The following is a 22,464-nucleotide window of genomic DNA, read 5'->3' as shown; positions in this document are numbered from 1 at the left end:
TAAAGAACTTTATTGCAGGAAGGGAGCAACACAATGTCACATAGCAGAGAAGGAACGTATGGGGGGGATGTCCAGGCCTATAGGAGAACTTGTAAGCAATGTTATAGATTCCAGGAAAAGAAGTACTTGTGAGAGTTGGTACAAGATAATAGTGACTGAAGAACTTGTGAGTGATGTTTTTAAAGATACTGATGATTTGAAGAACTGGTGAACGGTGGTTTAAGACTCTGGTTTGAAACACTTGTGAGCGGTGGTTAAAGACTGATGATTTGTATGACTTGAGAGCGGTGACTAAAGATACTGATGATTTATAGAACTTGAGAGCGGTGGTTAAAGACACTGATGATTTGTATGACTTGAGAGCGGTGGTTAAAGACACTGGTAACTTGCAAAACTTGGGAGCGGTGGTTAAAGACACTGATGACTTGTAGAATTTGAGAACGGTGTTTAAAGACACTGATGACTTGTAGAACTTGAGAGCGGCGTTTAGCCCGCAGCCCACGCTGACTCCAAGAAGCACTGGTGACTGGATTGCAGAGGAACACACCAGCCGCTGTATACGCTGGAACTGTGCAGCAACTGGCACCTGGAAGTGCCGGAGACACTGGGGTACGACTACAGAGAGATTCGCCGGGAACAAGAGCACTGGCATCCACTTCAGGGGAAAGACGATACTCAGGCGCCGAGGCTCTGCCCAGCGTCTGCCTTTGAATCTCTCGCCTCCGCTGGATTGGCGGAACAGTCTGATAACGTCACCCGCTCCCCGCCCACGTGATGCCGGGTGTCATGGCGGCGCCCCTGCCCCGGGGAACCGTCGGGAGCCGCGCCAGCCAGACGCCGGAGCCCGTGGACCGTCGAAGGCGGAGGCCGCAACACAGACCAGCAGGCACGCAGGGGTAAGCGCGGTGAACGCCGCCTATGGCGTGTGACACAGTATAGTGTAAGATACACATAACGTTCCAATATAGTGCCAGATACAATGAATCCAGTAGAGTACTAGATACACATAATGTCCCCAGCAGAGTTCCAGATACACATAACATTCCAGTATAGTGCCAGATACACATAATGACCCAAGTAGATCGCCAAATATGCATAATCACACAAGTAGAGTGCCAGATATACATATGCCTCCAATAGTGCAGATACACATATGCCCCCAGTAGTGCAGTGCCAGAAAAACATATGCACCCAACAGTGCCAGATACATATATGCCCACAGTAGTGCAGTGCCAGATACACATATGCCCCTGGCAGTGCCAGATACACATATGCCCCACAGTGCCAGATAGACATATGCCCCCAGTAGTGCCAGATACAAATATATCCCCACAGTGCAGGATACACATATGCCCCCACAGTACCAGATACACATATACCCCCATGGTGCCAGATACACAGATGCCCCAACAGTGTCAGATACACAGATGCCCCCAGTAGTGCTGCTCACCACTGCCAGCTTCTGCTGCTGCTCCCGCTGCCAGTGTTCCACTGCTGCTGCTGTGTCGGACTTGGAGGGGAAGAGTACGCAGCGTGCGCCTCTCCTGCCCCTCAGTAGAGTCTTTGGTGGTGGTGGGTATGTGAAATCAGGCGCCAGTTCGTGAGCCATTCAAAGCTTGCGGTCCGTCAGCCAATCAGGAGCCTCTCATTGGCTGACAAACTGGTATTACACGCCAGGGGCAGCGGCCGCCGCACTTACCCCTGCGTGGCTGCTGGTCCGTTTGGCGGTCCTCGTCTCCGGCGGTCCTCGGGTCCTGGCGTCTGGCTGGCGCTGCTCCCGGCGGTTCCCCGGAGCGTGGGCGCCGCCATGACAGCCGGCGTCACGTGGGCGGGGAGCAGGTGATGTCACGAACCCGCTTCACCAATCCAATAGAGGCGGGAGATTCAAAACCGGACGCCGGGCAGAGCCTCGGCGCCTGAGTATCGTCTCTTTTCTGAAGTGTTTGCCAGAGCTCCCGTACGCAGTGTGTTTCGCAGCAGCTATACTCCAGTGCATCTAGCATTCAGGGTGCCTTCCTGCAGCACAGTCTCCAGTGATTCGTGCAACTAGTGTGTTCCTCTGCAGTGCAGTTGCCAGCGCTCCCTGGATTCAGCAAGGCCTGCGGGCCGAACCAACTTTAGTGTTTCCAGCGTTCAGTGTCCTTATACATCGCTCAGCAATTCTTCAGTGTCATTCACCATCGCTCACAAATTCTTCAGTGTCTTTCACCATCACTCACAAGTTCTTCATTCATCAGTGTCCTTAAACATCGCTCACCAATTCTTCAGTGTCATTCACCATCGCTCACAAGTTCTTCATTCATCAGTGTCTTTTAACATCGCTCACAAATTCTTCAGTGTCTTTCATCATCGCTCACAAGCTCTTCATTCATCAGTGTCTTTAAACATCGCTCACAAATTCTTCAGTGTCTTTCATCATCGCTCACAAGTTCTTCATTCATCAGTGTCTTTAAAACATCGCTCACAAATTCTTCAGTGTCATTTACCATCGCTCACAAGTACTTCATTCGTCAGTGTCTTTAAACATCGCTCACAAATTCTTCATTCATCAGTTGAACATTGCTCACGAATTCTCCAGTAACTTTTTGACATTGCCCACAAGTACACTTTCTTTCATGTGCCGCTGTATTGCTCCCTTCCCTTAATAAAGTTCCTCAGCATTCTTTCACCAAACCTAACTATCAGAGTCTTGTATGAGGAAATCCTATATCCGACCATCCCTGCTCCGACCCACCTGTGGTTCCTTTTCCCGACCATCGGAAGAACCCCCGAGTCCAAAACATCCCCAACCCAGGTCAGTGACCGTATACTCAGGCCCCATGGACCCGGGGGATCGGAACCCAGAGGCAAGCGCCATCCAGGATCTGGTTTCCCGAGTTCAAAGTCAGGAGACGGCACAAAGCCAAGTGATGCAGTATCTCCAGGAGTTATCTGGTCGGCTGGATCAAATTCAGGCTTCTCTGGCTTCAGTAGTTCCGGCTCCAGCTCCAGTACCCGCTCCTGTGGTTGGCCCTAGTAATGTTTAGTCCCTGTCTGGAACCAGGTCACGCCTTCAGCTTCCCACTCCTTCTCGCTATAATGGGAATCCAAAGAATTGCCGTGGTTTTCTCAACCAATGCGAGGTACATTTTGAACTTCTCTCACACAACTTTCCCCACAGATTGGTCCAAGGTGGCGTACATTATTTCCTTGCTTGAAGGTTCAGCGTTGGATTGGGTGTCTCCGTTATGGGAGTGTTCTGACCCGTTGGTTTCCAGTTACACCAATTTCATCACGTCATTCCGTAGGATCTTCGATGAGCCCGGCAGAACGACCGCTGCTTCTTCGGATTTGCTCCGAGTCCGACAAGGCTCCCGTTCAGTGGGACAGTATGTGATTCATTTCCAAACCATAGCCTCGGAACTGCGCTGGAATAATGATGCTCTCCGGGCCGCTTTCTGGAATGGGCTCTCTGACCGTCTAAAGGACGAACTGATCACTAGGGACTTGCCAGATTCCTTAGAAGAGTTGATCTCACTCTGTGTAAAGGTGGATCTTCGTATGCAGGAACGAAGTGGTGAACGTAGTCGGACAGAACGATCCAGATTCCAGTCTCTCCCGACTAAGCAAATGATCACCCCAAGTCCAGACGAACCTATGCAAATGAATCGATCTCGGCTGTCCCCGGAAGAACGACAGCGCCGTTGTGAGGGTAGACTCTGCCTCTACTGTGGAGTTGCGGATCACTTTCTCAAGTTTTGTAAGCCCTGTCCGGGAAACGGGCAGTCCTAGCTTGTTCCGGAGGAGTCGAGTTAGGGGTTACATCTAAACCTTCTCCGACAGTGGACTGTTTACTCTCCGTGTCTCTGTTTTCTGGGTCTATAGCCAAACCTGTTAAGGCCCTGCTGGACTCCGGGGCTGCAGGGAATTTTGTTTCTCTTTCTTGCGTCAAAAAACTGTGTTTACAGTTACAATCCGTCGAACGACCTATTACGCTGACTGCCATCAATGGTACCCAAATTTCTAATGGTCTTATTTCAAGTCGCACAGTGCCAATCAAACTGCAGGTTGGAGCTCTACATCAAGAACATCTGGAGTTCCTAGTGATTCGGGAGATGGCTCACGATCTGGTTCTTGGTCTTCCTTGGCTTAAAGTACACAACCCTCACGTCGACTGGAAGTCGTCACAAATAGTATCTTGGAGTTCATTCTGTCATTCTAATTGTCTCCCTCCTGTCTACCCGCTCCGTGTATCTTCCAAGTCGGATGAGGAGCTCATTCCGGAGGCCTATCGGGAGTTTGCAGACGTGTTTTCGGAACAGGCGGCCGATCAGTTACCACCCCATAGACCCTGGGACTGTCCCATTGAGCTCATCCCAGGGAAGATGCCACCCCGGGGGCACATTTATCCTTTGTCATTGCCCGAGACCCAAGCCATGTCGGACTATATCAAGTCTAATCTGCAGAAAGGATTCATTCGCCCCTCTACTTCCCCGGCGGGAGGAGGCTTCTTTTTTGTGAAGAAGAAGGACGGAGGGTTGAGACCATGCATTGACTACCGCGGCTTAAATGAGATCACCATTAAGAACAAATATCCTTTTCCGCTCATCACGCAACTATTTGATAGGGTTCGCGGAGCCCATGTCTTCACGAAGCTCGACTTAAGGGGAGCTTATAATTTGATTCGTATTCGACAGGGGGACGAATGGAAGACGGCCTTCAATACCAGGGACGGGCATTACGAATATCTGGTAATGCCGTTTGGGCTCAGTAATGCCCCTGCCGTCTTCCAAGGTTTTGTGAATGAAATCTTCCGAGATATGTTATACCTAAGTGTAGTGGTATACTTGGATGACATTCTGATATTTTCGAAGGATCTCACGGAGCATAGAATTCAGGTCAAGGAGGTACTTCTTCGTCTACGAAGGAATCATCTCTACGGTAAGATCTCCAAATGTACCTTTGAGGTTCCTTCAATTCCATTTCTTGGTTACGTCATCTCAGGTACGGAGCTTCGCATGGATCCGGAAAAACTCACTGCTATTCGGGACTGGACTCAGCCTCTTTCTTTGAAAGCGGTACAAAGATTTCTGGGTTTTGCGAATTACTACCGGAAATTCATAAAGGGATTTTCTACCATTGTAGCACCTATTACTGCTCTAACCAAAAAGGGGTCTGACCCAAGTCACTGGTCTTCTGAAGCTGTAGCAGCGTTTGCCCAGTTGAAAGCAGCCTTTATGTCCGCTCCGGTACTCCAGCAACTGAATTTTTCAAAACCATTCTTCTTGGAGGTCGATGCTTCCTCGGTCGGCATCGGTGCCGTGCTTTCACAGTACTCCTCTGACGGGAAGTTACATCCATGTGGTTTCCATTCTCGCAAGTTCTCTCCTGCTGAACGAAACTACACCATCGGAGACCAGGAACTCTTGGCAATAAATCTGCCCTGGAAGAATGGAGATATCTATTGGATGGTGCTAAACACCTAATTACGATTTATACTGATCACAAGAACTTGCTGAATCTCAAGACAGCCCAGTGCTTGAATCCCCGTCAAGCTAGATGGGCGCTCTTCTTCACTCGATTCTCGTTTGTCATTAAGTACCGGTCCGGGACGCTTAACACCAAAGCTGATGCTTTATCTCATTCCTTGACGGCTTCAGATGAGGAGAACTGCGTTGGAAAGGCTTTGATTCTCAGTCCAGTTTCTATTTAGGCAGCTCCCACCGCTTTGGGTCCTCCTCCTGGGAGAATGTCTGTACCAGCTGAATTTCGACCGAAGTTGTTGCAGTGGGCTCATACCTCCAAGTTTTCCGGTCATCCTGGAGTTCAAAAAATGTGGGAGTTTCTACGAAGGTCGTACTGGTGGGACACTATGAAGAAGGACATACAAGATTATGTCAACTCATGTCCTCAATGTGCTCAGCACAAAATTCTTCATCTGCCTCCTGCAGGGTTGCTTCATCCACTGTCCATTCCTAAGAGGCCTTGGACCCATATCTCTATGGACTTTGTCACCGAACTGCCCCTCTCCAAGGGTCACAATACCGTGTGGGTGATTATTGACCGCTTTTCTAAAATGGCACATTTTGTTCCTTTGACCGGGTTACCGTCAGCTCCCAAATTGGCTTTATTATTTATCCGTGAACACTTCCGCCTGCATGGGTTACCTCAGGAAATAGTCTCTGATCGGGGGGTGCAGTTCACTGCAAGATTCTGGAGCACTCTCTGTTCAGCCTTACAAATAAAACTTAAGTTTTCATCTGCCTACCATCCTCAGACCAATGGGCAAACAGAACGCGTTAATCAAGATTTAGAGGCTTTTTTTCCGCGTTTATCTCTCTCCTTCGCTAGATGATTGGGTGGAATTGTTGCCCTGGGCCGAGTTTGCCCATAATCATTTGTACCACTCTTCCACTGGTGAGTCCCCATTCTTCATTAATTATGGATTCCATCCTCAAGTTCCAAAATTACCCGTCTGTCCTTCAGAAGATGTTCCTGCTGCAGCTTCTACTTTTCGGCACTTCAGTCAAATCTGGAGTAGGGTTCACGTTAACCTCAAGAAAATCTCCAGCCGCTACAAATTCTTTGCGGATAGGAAGCGACGGGCAGCTCCCCAATACAAAGTTGGTGATAGAGTATGGCTCTCTACCCGCAATCTCCGCTTAAGAGTGCCCGCTATGAAGTTTGCCCCGAGGTTCATTGGTCCTTATCCCGTGTTGCAAGTTCTGAACCCGGTTGTCTGCAAATTGGGTTTGCCTTCCCACTTTCGGGTACCAAATTCCTTCCATGTTTCTCTTCTTCGTCACCTTATTTTAAATCGGTTCCATTCAGAGTCACCTAGGCCAACCTCTGTAGAGACTGAAGCCGGAACGGAATTTGAAATTAAAGCTATTCTTGACTCTCGTTATCTTCACAAGAATCTGCAGTACTTGGTGGAATGGAAGGGTTATGGCCTTGAGGAGAGGAGCTGGGTCAAAGCTACTGATATTACGGCCTCCTGACTGGTGCGGATCTTCCATTCCAGACATCCAACAAAGCCCGGGAAGTGTCCAGGGGCCACTCCTGGAGGAGGGGGTACTGTCACATGCCAGGGGCAGCGGCCGCCGCGCTTACCCCTGCGTGGCTGCTGGTCCGTTTGGCGGTCCTCGTCTCCGGCGGTCCTCGGGTCCCGGCGTCTGACTGGCGCGGCTCCCCGGAGCGTGGGCGCCGCCATGACAGCCGGCGTCACGTGGGCGGGGAGCAGGTGATGTCACGAACCCGCTTCACCAATCCAATAGAGGCGGGAGATTCAAAACCGGACGCCGGGCAGAGCCTCGGCGCCTGAGTATCGTCTCTTTTCTGAAGTGGATGCCAGAGCTCCCATACGCAGTGTGTTTCCCAGCAGCTATACTCCAGTGCATCTAGCATTCAGGGTGCCTTCCTGCAGCACAGTCTCCAGTGATCCGTGCAACTAGTGTGTTCCTCTGCAGTGCAGTTGCCAGCGCTCCCTGGATTCAGCAAGGCCTGCGGGCCGAACCAACTTTAGTGTTTCCAGCGTTCAGTGTCCGTATACATCGCTCACCATTTCTTCAGTGTCATTCACCATCGCTCACCAATTCTTCATTCACCATCGCTCACAAGTTCTTCATTCATCAGTGTCTTTTAACATCGCTCACAAATTCTTCAGTGTCTTTCATCATCGCTCACAAGTTCTTCATTCATCAGTGTCTTTAAACATCGCTCACAAATTCTTCAGTGTCTTTCACCATCGCTCACAAGTTCTTCATTCATCTGTGTCTTTTAAACATCGCTCACAAATTCTTCAGTGTCTTTCATCATCGCTCACAAGTTCTTCATTCATCAGTGTCTTTAAAACATCGCTCACAAATTCTTCAGTGTCATTTACCATCGCTCAAAAGTTCTTCATTCATCAGTGTCTTTAAACATCGCTCACAAATTCTTCATTCATCAGTTGAACATTGCTCACGAATTCTCCAGTAACTTTTTGACATTGCCCAAAAGTACACTTTCTTTCATGTGCCGCTGTATTGCTCCCTTCCCTTAATAAAGTTCCTCAGCATTCTTTCACCAAACCTAACTATCAGAGTCTTGTATGAGGAAATCCTATATCCGACCATCCCTGCTCCGACCCACCTGTGGTTCCTTTTCCCGACCATCGGAAGAACCCCCGAGTCCACAACATCCCCAACCCAGGTCAGTGACAACTGGAACCTGATTTGAAAGGGCAGAGGGCTGATGGCCGCATTTAGAAGTCCGACGCCCAGTGCGGATGCTCTTAAGGAACTTGCCTCGAGCCGGCCCTGTGTCACTCATTCCTGAGGAACGTTTAGGGGTGTCCACGTCAGCTCTGTGTGAGTCTGACATTTCTCACACTGTCCTCATAGAGAAGCCTCTTTTACCTCCTTCCACTAATTGTGCACCATCTGCACATGTGAGGAGCAGTAAAAGTAAAGATGGTGATGATGAGGGCATAATAGAAATTGAGGATTTGTGTGTGGAAGTAGAACAGGAGATATGTTTGTACTACTACCTGACAGTGAGGATGTTGATGATGATGTTGTTTGTGTAAGTCAGCAACCAGTGGCTGCAGTTCTTGTCCATGATAAAAAGAAAGGCATAGTGATGATAAGACCAAAAAGCCACCTTTTGAATGTGTGGTTATTTTTACCCAAATACTGACAAAGGACGTTAATAAGTTTCAGTTGCAGTTTTCCTAAAATAGCAACTCCTCCACGTTAAGTCATTTGTGGCGAGTTCATGAAATTTATTGTACAAGATTATAATATAATTAACACCCTCATCATCAACCTCCTCATTAGTAACTGGAGGTAGTCCTTTTGTGGGGGCCCAAACAAAGCAAACACTTCAGCCACAAAAGTGTCAGACACTGTCAGTGAAGTACTTGGTTTGTTAAACTGTGCAGGTCCTTTTTAATATACGACATAAGGGTGGGAGGAAAATTCCATCTTGCACCACTTTTCATTTCTGTACTGCTGTGTGGCAATGTTTCATAGATGTTCTATAGACTGCGGGTGTTTGTGCCACCGCTGTGTCGGTTAGTAACCAGACAGCTCGCTGTGATTTTTGCTGTGTTTATGATTTTTTGACAAAAATACAGACCCAAAACAAAAACATTCAAGGGTGGTTTTGGCAAAACCAAATACAGATCCAAAACACGAGGGAGATACAGATCCAACACCAAAGCCTTAACTAACAGGAGTCGGCGCACATCTCTAGTTTTTATCAACAATATACACTGTATGATACATTTGGAAAGCAATATATAAATACCACTGTTGCTTTGGATTGAAGTAAAGTCTCTACAGGGTTAAATATATATTATATAATTAGTTCAAAAGTTCCACCATTACTGCATAGTTTTATTATGTGTTGTGTTTTATGTGATTATTTAGTTTGTGCAATAAATTGATTAATTTCTAAACATCATCGGTTATTAGCTCACAAATTCTGCTAGGCATCGTATGTACTGTATACTGGATTTTACACTTTAAGTGACCCTATCTTTTTTGTATACAGCTGTAGAGTGGGAATCAACTTTTGTTTGGAAAAAACATTGAGAATGTTGAAAACAGATTGAAACAGATTGACTTGTCTCAATACTGTTAATAAAGACAAAGCTTACAGTATGCAATGGATGACAAATTAATGTAATTAATATTAGCAGCTGTTCTCACACCCTTTTCACATTATTTTAGTATCAGTTAATGTATTAAAGGGCTTTTGGGGCAGTTTAAAAAAAAAACTGCTCCAAACCATTTAATTCACTTTTTTAATAATCAGATCACATTTCCTATACTTATAATGGGAAATGCGTTCTGGGTCACATTTACAAAAAAGTGTTGACCCGGTGGCGGCGGTAGTGGGGATGTTGGCCGTGGCGGTGCATGCGCAGCAGGACATTGGGGTGTTTTCCAAAAAAAAATACCACAATACTGTTGTAGATTGTCATCGCACAGCTTGCTCGCAAGCTCTGTTCCTGCATGTGATAAATGGTACATCCGTGTGATGTAATCAATTATCGCAGTGCAGGTTGGGTCGATTTTGTCACATGCCATCCGCATCCTTGGATGCGGATAGTGACAAATCGGCCTCTTAGTCATTTGCGCATGTTCTGATTATGTGTAGGATTTGTAATTGGAGCTGACAGAATTCCTCACACAATATGTAATACAGCACAGTTTTAATTGGTTCAAGCAAATGCAGCCTTTCATCCTTATTAAGCTGGAGAAGCAGGTCTGAAACAAGTTTTTATCTTCATATGAAATAAAGAGTTTTGGCCCCCCCTTCTTCTAGAAAACCTGTGTTTGGCCCATAGTTTCCATAATTTTGCAGCAGCCCTGCACAGCATGAAACCAATGTGCAGCATGGAAAAGCTTGGCTCTGAAGATCAGTTACGTAGAGCAATAAATCATATTTCAATTATTTGTAGCTTTAGCCCCCAACCCCTACACCCCCACTGGTTTCTTCAGCAGACTAGCAAACCCGCCTGTTCCAGCAATCTGGTTGAAACCTGTAATAATACGGAGACAAGTGAATGAGCGGTTCATGGTCCTATTTCTAGAACTGTACTTTAGACTCATGCAGATAGTGGTACCCAGGAAAGAGTCAGTAAGGTTCTGTAGCAGCAACACCATTTATTACTGCTCTCCTAATGGGGGTCATTCCGAGTTGTTCGCTCGTTGACGACTTTTGCTATGCTGCGATTTGTTGCAAATTGCGCATGCGCAAGGTACGCAGGGTGCATGCGCTTAGTTATTTAACACAAAACTTAGCAGTTTTGCTGTGGCTTCTGCGGCGCTTTTCAGTCGCACTGCTGTTCGGTAAATGATTGACAGGAAAGGGGCGTTTCTGGGCGGCAACTCAGAGTTTTCCCGGCATTTGCAAAAAAACGCGGGAAAAACGCGGGAGTGTCTGGAGAAACGGGGGAGTGGCTGGCCGAACACAGGGCGTGTTTGTGACGTCAAACCAGGAACTAAACGGACTGAGCTGATCGCAATCTGTGAGTAGGTCTCTACTCAGAAACTGCTAAGAATTATTTAGTAGCAATTCTGCTAATCTTTCGTTCGCTATTCTGCTAAGCATAGATACACTCCCAGAGGGAGGCGGCCTAGCGTGTGCAATGCTGCTAAAAGCAGCTAGCGAGCGAACAACTCGGAATGAGGGCCTATGTCCTGTGGGTAGATACTTTCTTTACTAAGGTAAGTGTGATAACCTCAGACAAGTTGTTGCACCACAAGTACCAGCATGCCCGTAATCACAGACACTGGGACAATCAGGCCACAACTAACCAACTAAGAAAAAAAGGGAGAAAGGTACATCTGGACACTTGATTGATCTATATTCAGGATTTGATTTATGAATGGATCAATGAAACCCCAATATACGTGTGTCTAAATTAGACTTTAGACCTCTCTGGGGGTGCGACCCTATGACAACCAAGATATCAAAACATATAAAGAGAACTAGAAAGACGGTTGTTGAGTTGGGTGCACAAAGTCAATTATTGGATTGATTATCAAAATAAAACATAGCTTTTATTGCTTATATTAATATTAAGAGGGTCCTTGTGGTAGGACACATACAGCAAAATATAGAGGTTAAAAACATGACATATACAAACACATAAGTGATATAGAAAAAAAGGATGTGTAAGACAGATTCTTAAAAAGTGGGGTCACCACAATAACTCCTGCAACGAGTATAATTGTTTGTTTTTGTGTGAGACAATAGCCTCTCAAGATATAGACTGGATGGTATTTACTAGTCCTGGATATATTTGATGTCGTGTGGGGAGATTAAATATAGCCCCAGTTAATAGGGTATTATAATGGGACACTGCCACTGGTGCGTGGGTACAGTAGAATATATGGATTAGTACAATTAGGACCTTTTTCCCCCAAGTAAAAATATGCAGGTAAGTTACTCTAGAATAGATAACATTGACTACATTGGTACTGATGGTTGAGTCATGAAGAAAAATGTGCCATTAGTGCCCTATATTGCAAAATACTGTGTATCTCCTTACGTACTGATTCTAAATGAATCAATAACGCTAAGAATATATGTGCTTGTCAAAAATTGACAGTAACAGGTTCTGGGGTGCTCACACAATATTAATGTGTGGGGCGCTCACACAGATACTAAGAACTGATATGACTTGAGAATAAGGTGTATTGATTAGTTGATTAATGTCTGTGTGGATATTGAACATCCCCCCTTATGATGAATCCAAGGTGATCAAGGTTGTACCCCGTATATTAATAGGGTCAGTTGATAGATGTAATTAGATATTACAGTTATGGCTGTTTATAGATATAGGCACAAGATGAATCTACTTCAGTCCACACTTGTTTAGAGGTGAGGGAAAAGATGTTGCAAAATGTCCTAAGACTAATGTAACATAAGAGCAACAATTGTTGCAATGCAAACCACTGCTGCTGACTACAATGGCCCCTGGAGTATAGTATAACTCTGAACCAATAATTACAATAAGGTTCCTGATTCCTACAATTTAATTATGGGCAGTGCAGTGGTTACTAAGCACAGATTAAATGTATCTACATAAAGTGCTTGCAGTGCTAAATTGCCATTATCATTGACATACTGCTTCAACATTAATATCGGTAATCGGGTAATCCACAGATGTGTGCTGTTCAGAGAAACAGGTGATTACTTCCTCTAATGCAGAGATAACCTTGGGTGATCCCCTATGCTGCTATCTTGAGTGGTTGTTTGTGTAATTTCCTAAACTCATACACACAGCCTGCTGAGCGGATCCTAATTGCTAAATGCTGTAGCTATATGGAGATCAGTGCTGGTGCAGGTAAGAGCATCACTATCTATTGCACAGAATACAACATTGCTATAAATTTCAAGGAGTGTGGTGGCCCACTTACAAGCCGACATGCATGTTTCGCTGTACGGGCAGCTTTAACGAACCCAAGAAAGGGTTAATGCAATTCACATCCAGCAGCCCAGAGGCTGCAGAGACAACAAGGGTTATACCAGGGACGGCCGGACTTTTGGGACCTGGGATCTACTTTTTGTTCACATACTTACCAGTAATCTATTGGCGTCAAATAACACCAATAATAACGCTCACGTTTAAAAAATAGCATTAATAATGATGCTGTCAAATAACAGCACCAATAATAATGCTCACATTTAAAAATAGTGTTAACAATGACAACATCAAATAACCCCCCTCTGTGCAAATCCCTACCTTGTGCAGATACCCCCCTTCCAGTCCCCTGCATAATAGCCCCCTATACAATAATCCCCTCTGTGCAGATCCTCCACGCTTTGCAGATCCCCCCTTGTGTAAAAAACCCCACACTGTGACTTTACCAAGTGAAGATACCACACTCTGTGCAGATCCCCCCTTTGCAGATCGTCCCATCCCTTGTGAAGAAACCCCCCCTTTGCATAACTTACTGTACCTGACAAGTTTTCACGCTGCATGGCCTGCCGCTGGCTGCTTCTCCTGTCGTCGCCACCGCCGGCTGGATCAAACTGGATCCAATTAGCACCCAGGCTTTTCACATCGCGGGTGACGTCATTACTTCACGCGCCCACCCACACACTGCATCTCTGGGAACTGTGAAGAGAAACAGCGGCGGCAGGCTTCTTACAGTTATTTTCTGTTAAGTCTGTTGCGATCTACCGGCGGATGCTCTGCGAGCCACAGTATGAGCCTAAATTTACATTATAGCAAACAGTATGAGCCGAAATTCACATTATAGCACATGGTACGAGCCTAAATTCACATTATAGAGTGGCAGAGGGACGCAGAAAGTGACAGCAGGGACGCAGAAAGTGACAGCAGGGATGCAGAAAGTGACAGCAGGGACTAGGAGAGTGACAAAGAGAGGGACAGCAAGGGCATACAGTAGGGACTAGGGAGAGAGAAAGGCAGCAGGGTAAGATTACCTGTTTAGCAGCGGCGGTGGTCTGCGGTGCGGTGGATGAGGAGGCTGTAGTAGGCTTGGGGTGGAGGAGGCTGTGGGCCTTGGAGATACTGCGGAAAAGGAGGCTGTGGGTGTGCAGAGGTCTGAGGATTGCAAAGGAGGCTGAGGGCAGCTGCAGCGGATCTGGGACCAGGCTGGCTTTATTATCCCCCAGTGGTAATGCCCCTGCAGTTATGACCCCAGTAGTTTACCCCCCCATTAGTTTAGCCTCCCAGTGGTAATGCCCCCAGTAGTTTATCCCTCATGTAGTTTAGCCCCCAGTGGTAATGCCCCTTGCAGTTATGCCCCCTGTAGTTTAGCCCCATGTAGTTTGCCCCCAGTAGTTTAGCCCCCAGTAGTTTGCACCTTGTAGTTTAGCCCCAGTAGTTATGCCCCCAAGTAGTAATGCCGCCAGTAGTTAAGCCCCCGTAGTTTTGCCCCCCAGTAGTTTAGCTCCCTTGTAGTAATGCCCCTGTAGTTATGCCCCCAGTAGTAATGCCCCTGTAGCTATGCCCCCAGTTGTAATGCACCCCAGTAGCTTGCCCCTTGTAGGTTGCCCCAGTAGCTTGCTCCCTTATTGTTTGCCCCCCTGTAGTTTAGCCCCCTTCTAGTAATGCCCCTGTAGTAATGCCCACAAGTAGTAATGCCCCTGTAGTTATGCCCCCAGTAGTAATACCCCTGTAGTTATGCCCCCAGTAGCTTGCCCCCTTGTAGGTTGCCCCCCAGTAGTAAAGCCCCCCAGTAGTAATGCCCCCCAGTAGATAGCCCCAGTAGACATGCCGCTACACATATGAAAAAAAAACACACCATACTCACCGTGCCCCGCTCCTGTGTCCGACTGCTGCAGTCCTGTTGGCATCCGCTCCTCTGCACTATGGGAGAGACGTCATGACATCTCTCCCATAACGCGCACTGACAGAGTCGGAAGCCGGAGCTCAGTAGTGAGCTCCTGCCTCCGGCTGACGCTGTGGAGAGGGAGCCGGGCACCCGCTGGTTAAACAATCTCAGCGGGCGCCCGGCATCTCCCTGCAGAGCCGGGCTGACATCGGGTGATGTGAGCCGGAGGAGGCGGAATGGCATTCCGTCTCCAAGTGGAACTGACGGAACACAGTTCCGCCCCATTCCAGCTCACTTTAACCCCTGCCGCAGGGGGCATTACTCTTGCATGAACTTAGTGAACAAGTCACTACCACAGTGTTGTGCCAGTTATGTTATATTACCAGCCATCCTTAAATGGAAACACAAGTTACTGCTTAAATGCCAAAGATCTGCTGAACTATTGCTGTTGAACTCTTATGCTACCTTAAATTAATTAGAGATGGTGTCGCTTGTTACTTGACATATAAACTGTTGCTTTGCTGCCTTTGGGGACGTAACAGGCTTTAGGCGCAGCCTCTAAGTACCCACAGTTATATCACATAAATCCTGTGCACAGGAAAAGGAAGTGGGACTACTAAATGAGACCATTAAGCTAGGGATCGGGTACCCGATGTCAGGTAAAGGGTATACAGTGTGATGTGCTATGCACCTGAAATGTATGTTGCAACGCAGTAATATCATTAGTTAAATGACGCAGTTGCCTGCATAGTAGATCCCATTGCTCTCGAAGTTTAAACCTGAATGCCTGCTAGTGAGATAGGCAAACGGTGGCTTTACAGTATGTTTGACTAATATTTCTGTGAAAAGAGTATTCCAAGGATTTGGTTACATATTGCATGATTGATCTGCAGGGTACTTGTATACTATTGTGGTACATTTAAAAGTACTGACTTAGGGTATTGTAGTTTGTTTGATTAACCCTTTTCCACCTACAAAGCACCATAGGGCTAATAAATTCCTTTAGCCCAGCTTTTCCGGTGTAGTGTCTATTCTCTGGGGATCCTCATCCTTTTCTGTCTGTAAGAAGGGGGAACGTGTACCGGTCAGCTAGTGAAGCTGAAGCAGCAAGCTGAGAAGAACTACAGGGACAAGCTTTGCCTAATACACCCACACTTGATCACACGTGACGGTATTAAATAAGCACTGGCCTGCTGGCTTCAATTGTTTTTGGCATTCCATCAACCAATGATTTGGAAAGTAAGCATCTGGCATTCTATGGATATTTGACACGTTTAGACTATATGATGCAGAAAATAATCCTTGCTGTAACCAAAGACTTAGTTCTGACTAATTTCTCATCATGTAACATAAAAGAGACTTGCTAATCCACCTCTAGGCAGAGCCTCATCTCTAATGTGAGTTATAGACCCTTTCTTTGCCTTTATAGTGCACAGACCGTCCACTGATTTAACATTTCTAGGAACACAGACATTGTCACTGAGGGATATATTTGCTAAAGCTTCTAAAAATTTACAGTTGTGGTTTTGCCCATAGCAACCAGTCAGATCTTGTCTATCATTTTCCAGTATGCAATATAGAAATGATAGAAAGAAGCTGTTCGGTTGTTATGGGCAACACCACCAATTTTAATTGTTAGAGCTTTAGCATACCTCCCAACTGTCCCGAATCAGTGTGATAGTCCCACTATTCAGATACTGTCTCGCTGTCCCACCCATGGACAGGGGGGAGGTAGTTGGGGAGGCTTTGATCACCCACTGCTCTGCTCTGCTCTGCAAAGCAGCGAGTGATCTCTGAATCGATGTTGTGCACTGGGAGGTGGGCAGGGAGCAGCTCCGGGAGTGCTGGCCACGCCCCCAAAATTCTGCATCAAAGGTCAGTGCCATGAGGCCACACCCACTTCACCTGAGGCCATGCCCCTTTTCCAAGTCCTGACCAGCAAGTCATAGAAGTTGGGAGGTATGGCTTTAGTAAATCTACTCCTGATTTGCTCCACCTACAATCATATCCAGATTAGGGAGGAGGGGGGGCACAGAGGATACTGGTCCCTGGGCCGCTCTCTGTCAGGAAGTCCCCCCCGGCTAGAGCACATTGACATCACTAGCTCTCCCTCTTGTGCAGCAGCAGATCCAGGCAGCCAGACTATGAGCAGGACAGTATGCAGTGCAGCCAAAGACACAGGATTATCAGGTTTCATGAGCTACTGATGGATCTTTCAGACCAAAGGAGAGATAGGAGGGGGGAGAGAACTGTAAGTGACCCAGGGATCCCAGCTTCTCCTCGTAGCTTGGGTGTCTGGGCCCTGTGTAACCTGTTATCTAATGAGAGCATTCAAGTCTAGAGAGAGAGACCCACACAGGAAATGTTCCTAAGTCCTGTCCCAGTCTGTATGTACTTGTAGTACAGAGGCTGCTGCTATTCTTTCATATGATAATCTAAATTATAGATTTTACTTTTCTATTTATTTTAAGGTTGTTTAAGTTGTCTTTGTTCCACTATAAGAAAACTTTATAAAATAGTTGTCCCTCAATTAGGTGGAGCCAGTGCCGTAACTAGATATTTTAGCGCTGTGTGCAAGAAACAGCATCGGCGCCCCTTCCCCCCCTATGCGCATCAAAAATATAGGGACGTGGCTTTATGGGGAAGGGGCGTGGTCAAAAGATAATAGAATACCAATTCATATTATGCTGTACAGTAGTCTCCATTATTCAAATTACACCACACAGTAGCACCACTTACACACATTACACCAGGTAGAGCCCCAGTCACACATTACACCAGGTAGAGCCCCCTTTTAGACATTACGCTGCAGCACACGGAACCCCCTTTATATATTTTATGTTAATCCCTCTATATACATTATGCTATGACACTCCTCCCTCCCCCTTATACATATTAAGATCATGATGCCACGCAGTGTTTTATCTTACTTTTCTACAGGATGTGAGGACATTTCCATGGTAGGTGTCCACGCTCCTCTCTGCATGATGAAGAGGCCTGGGTTAGGCAGATCAAAGGAAGCCAGGGACAGCCAGGGCCGGGTGTGCCAGTTGCTTTTTACGCATTCTAGCTGCCGCTGGGGCCCTGTTGGCAGCTGAGCATTATAGGCTGGGGTAGTCACCGCACCTCACTGCCTACAGCCCTTAGAGGTGCCGCGGAGCCCCGCCACCAAAGGGAGGAGAATGTGCCCCACCTGCCCACGGAGGAGGTAGGGGACCATGTTGCTGCAGGCTGACAGGCATATATTTGCAGTTTGTCACCTTGCCCCTCGCTGTTGCGGAGCTGTGGATTACGGCGGGCGCCTGGTCTGGAGATCGCAGATACTTACTGCTGCCGGAAGCTGAGGGAAGGGTGAGCGGGTTCCATCTTGGATGAGTGAAACTACTATTAAATAGTCCGGCAGTCAGAGTGAGCTGGACGAGAGGGGCGGAGCTGTCTGCTGTAATGTACACAGCGGACAGCGCTGCAGCTGTTACCGCATCCAGAGCCGGCCAGTCTGGGTGGATGCAGATGGTGCGCCCGCAGGGAAAATGTGCGATGGGCAAGGCACCATCTGTGCACACATAGTAACGGCCCTGCCAACTATACCCATACAAAATTAATGCATAGCATAAGAGAATCTGCTGTCTCAAAATCAAATCAGTGCTGATAAGCGACTTACAGTATGTCAGTACAATATGGTCTGTATGTAGCAGCTATATAGTCATTCACCCAGTTGAAGCTAAAAAGTAAAAACGTATTAATGTTGCAACTTAGTTAAACCTCAAATACCTTTAAAAGTTAAGAACCATCAAAATTTGGACTACATGTTTCAAGCAGCATAAAGTGCACTGAAAAAGGTTAAATTGGTAGAAAGTGCAATTGAGCATAACACTCCCTGACCCCTCTTCCTCTGTGTCCTATTGTCCACTGTGCCTGTTACAATACAGCTCCCCAGGGACCAATACTGCAGTACCTATAGACTCACTTGTATTGGTCTGCGCTTTTCAATGCTTGTGTAGCCGTGTCCAGCGATCTGCAGCTCGGAGGCTGCTGAGGCACTCAGCTGTCAGTGCTAGTCAGTGGAGGAGGCTGGAGCTGTGTGGATGATCTCTCACAGACTCGCAGCCCGAAGCTTACCTCCATCGCTGCTGCTAATCAGTCAGTCAGACTCGCAACTGAAGTGCAGGACACGACAGGTTAGTTGAAGCACTAATTAATGGGAGGGAGAGGCAAGCCCATTCTCTCCACTGCACTGACCGGATGGATCGTGGCTGAGGCGCTAAATGCAGGAGCCGTTCCAGCTTGTACACATGGCACAGGGACGTGGGGGAGGAAGTAGAGGCCAGAAGTAGGAGGAGTCGAGACACAGTATGGGACACAGGTGCTGTGATGGTGCGCTCCCCAGGGCTCTGCGCTGTGTGCGAGGCCCCTCTCGCACACACCTAGTTACGGCCCTGGGTGGAGCTATAAACAGTACCCCTGCATTATTAAACTATTAGTTCAAATCTAATATACACCATTGGTTTACATTTAATATACAGAATCCATACCTCCCAACATGACCCATCCAGGAGGAACAAAATGATCTCTACCTGGACTTCCCTCTTAATTTATAATTACAATAACCTGTGCTGAAACTCCTTTCTTATTAATTACATTGTTCAACACAAGTGACACCAATTATATATTTAGAGGGAAATCCAGATAGAGAACATGTTGTCCCTTCTGGAATGGGTCATGTTGGGAGGTATGACCAATCTAATATACATCTAATATACACTTCCACAGATCTCAATGTCTTAAGTGCCCCAAGCCCCATCAAGGCTTAATCTAGCCCTGCCTATAATAACTGTAAGGAATACTGCTAAATGGAGGCAAATGCTTTGGGAAGTGCAAGTAAAGACTGCGAAGCACACAGCGTCTATTCAGGGATATCTCGCTACTTTGCTGTACAGAACAGAGATGATCAAAGGATTCCCCAACCTTCACTCCCACCCGCGGGACACTGGTGGGGACTATCTCACTGGAATCGGGACAGTTAGGAGAGGTATGGGCCCCTCCTATTTGGGGTGTACCTAATTGGGCAAAGCTTGATACAGTCACACTCCCCCCAAAAATAACGTGACTACACTGAATTGGTAGTATGAATGTGTTATGTTGTGTGTGCCAAGACCTTAGGGAAGGCTGGGCAACTTTGAAGCACTTGGCTACTCCCAAAGTGGCTTTTGTATATTATTTGCACCCTATTAGGATCAACTATTTCAGTAAACTCAATATGTGCAATTTGGTGTTGTGGTTTTGCTCCTCTCAAGTATAATATTTTACTTACACATTCCTTGCCATGTACAGCATAATGGGCCTATATCAGACCTGATTGTAGATGTGCTAAATTTAGCACATCTATGATCAGCTTCCCTGACATGCGGGGGTACGCCCAGCACAGTGCTAGTCCGCCCTGCATGTCAGGCCCTACCAAGCCGCACAAGTACAAAAGCATAGCACAGTGGTGATGCTTTTGTACTTGAAGAGTAACTGGCAGGGAGCTACTTGTCACTGTCCAGGTCGCAGCACCTGCGTTCCCCGGGTCGCGCCCCTAAAATGGCGGCCAAATGCTGCCGGCCCACCCCCTCCCGCCCAGCGACCGCCTCTGACTGTCAATCATGCAGAGATGATCACAGGGCTGAGACGGCCGTCGGATGTCTGGCTTGCGCCGGCGCACTGTGGCACTGGAGCATGCGCAGTTCAGACCCTGATCAGGTCTGAATTAGGCTTAATATGCAAAAGGACTTTATTTCTGTTCCAACTCTTGTGTTTGGATCTTGCCATATATCTTTAATGAGACAATATAGATGCCATGAACAGTGCACTACAGTATGTAAAATGGGTATCCGGATGATAGGTCAACATGGTCGACATGTTCAAAAGATCGATAGGTTCACATGGTCAACACAGCATATGGTCGATATGAGTTTTTTTAAATTCTTTTCAACTTTTTCATACTTTACCATTCACATAGACTACAACTGGGAATGGTAACCTGCCAAGAGCATGACAAGTGAAGCGAGCCATGTGAGGGAACGTGGAACATTAATTTGAGTTCCATGTGCTAAAATTTGACACAGAAACCATGAAAAACTCATAAAACTCATGTAAACCTTTTCATGGGTCAACCTTGTGCAAGTCAACCTTTTTACTGTCGACCTGGTATACCATAACTGTAAAATAATAACACAATAATAAAAACCAAGATGCCCCATGTGTTTCTGGGCACATACAGTATCTGTTTATTATTGTGCAACAAATTAAATTCATCACCTCTGCGTTTGTCACCTACTTATGTGTCTGCCATATAAAATCTGAAAAAAGACCAAATTTAGACCAAGACCAAATCAAAACCCAAGAAATGTGCTTTTACTTCCTTAAGTCCTCAATACGTCCCAGTACTGGCACACACCCAGGCTGTGGGGGACATGATAATTAGAATAATGGTAATTGGTTCTTAAAGTCCTGCCCATTACATAAAAAAGAAAAAAAAAGAAATGAAAAACAATTTTAACAATATTTAAGGATGTGATTTTGGGCAGGAAATGCTACATGACAGTAGGGATGTTTACTCATTATGGTCAATCACAAACATAAAGTTAGGGCCGAATTAAGCCTTCATGGAGCCATGAGCACTTAAGACGAGTGGCACACCCCCACCACACTTGTCTCTCCTCTGCCTCCTAGCTGTGCCCTCTTGCAATGGATGCAGCCTCCCGAGCCTCCTCTTGGACAGCACGGGGACCAATTTTGATCGTCTCCAGCATTCAACTGCAGCTGACGGGCTGGCAACAGAGGCTGGAGATGAGCAGAATTGTCATCGGACCGGAGTGTGCTCTGGACAAGGGGGCAGAGGGGCCATGGGCACCATGCCTCTCTCCCTTAATTCGGCTCTGCATAAAGTCACGTTGTACTTTCTTATGTGGTTTACTTCATAAAATGTAATGAGACTTAAATTTGCAGGTGTAGTGCTAGCCTAGAAATGAGCATATGAGACAGACAAGCAGCATATGTAATTCATACATGTCAGAATTAACATGGCTGATCTGGTAACTCTATATCTAGAGGATAAATCTCTCATGACAGGAGCAAATTTGGGTCAGGCGACTTCCAGGATCATTGTTACAATGATTAAACAAGAAATCTGGGATCTAGTGCAAGTGTAAGTGATTTGTAGCTAATTTCCTCCTGGGAGACTTTCCAGCAGCTATCATGCTGGCAGGGATCCAGGTGTCAAACAAGTAAAGAACCAGAGCAGGAACACAAAGTCATAAGTTTAGTTGCTGCAGAATCCTGACACATAACTTCCAGGAGATGAGTGGGGAGGTTCTCTGCGCCTTTTATCTGAACAGATGCACTGAATGTTCTGGTGACAACAATGACACCGTCCAAGAAAGAAAAATCGCTGATCAACTTGAACTTAAGTAGAACATTCTGTATATAGCCCATAGTATTTTTTTGTAATCTCTCATTCAGAATGTAAAGGCATACAGGGTAAATCAAAATGATATTCCCCATTTCAATGATATTTTCCTCAAGTTTATTGTAACACAGGCAAAAACCATAAGTACTAATGAAAAGGAAAGCTCATCAAGATTCTTTTAGACAAATTACAAATGCTCAATGCTCCACGTGTAGCACAGCACACATCAAGCTG

The 22,464-nt window shown here is 46.5% G+C and overlaps 1 long non-coding RNA gene across 1 annotated transcript in view; it reads right to left on the bottom strand.

Annotated features, from left to right (window-relative positions):
* The window catches only part of LOC135057567 (uncharacterized), a 190,144-nt gene extending 171,094 nt beyond the window's left edge, over window positions 1–19,050 (bottom strand). Inside the window, exon 1 of the long non-coding RNA XR_010244207.1 lies at window positions 18,751–19,050. This is a non-coding gene — a long non-coding RNA (uncharacterized LOC135057567). The remainder of the gene's footprint in view (window positions 1–18,750) is intronic.
* Between the last annotated feature and the right edge of the window lie 3,414 nt (window positions 19,051–22,464).

This window comes from Pseudophryne corroboree, chromosome 3 (assembly GCF_028390025.1).
Source record: "Pseudophryne corroboree isolate aPseCor3 chromosome 3, aPseCor3.hap2, whole genome shotgun sequence".
Taxonomy (NCBI): Eukaryota; Metazoa; Chordata; class Amphibia; order Anura; family Myobatrachidae; genus Pseudophryne; species Pseudophryne corroboree.
Note: the sequence above shows the minus strand (reverse complement) of the source record. Positions and strands in the feature narration are given on the sequence as shown.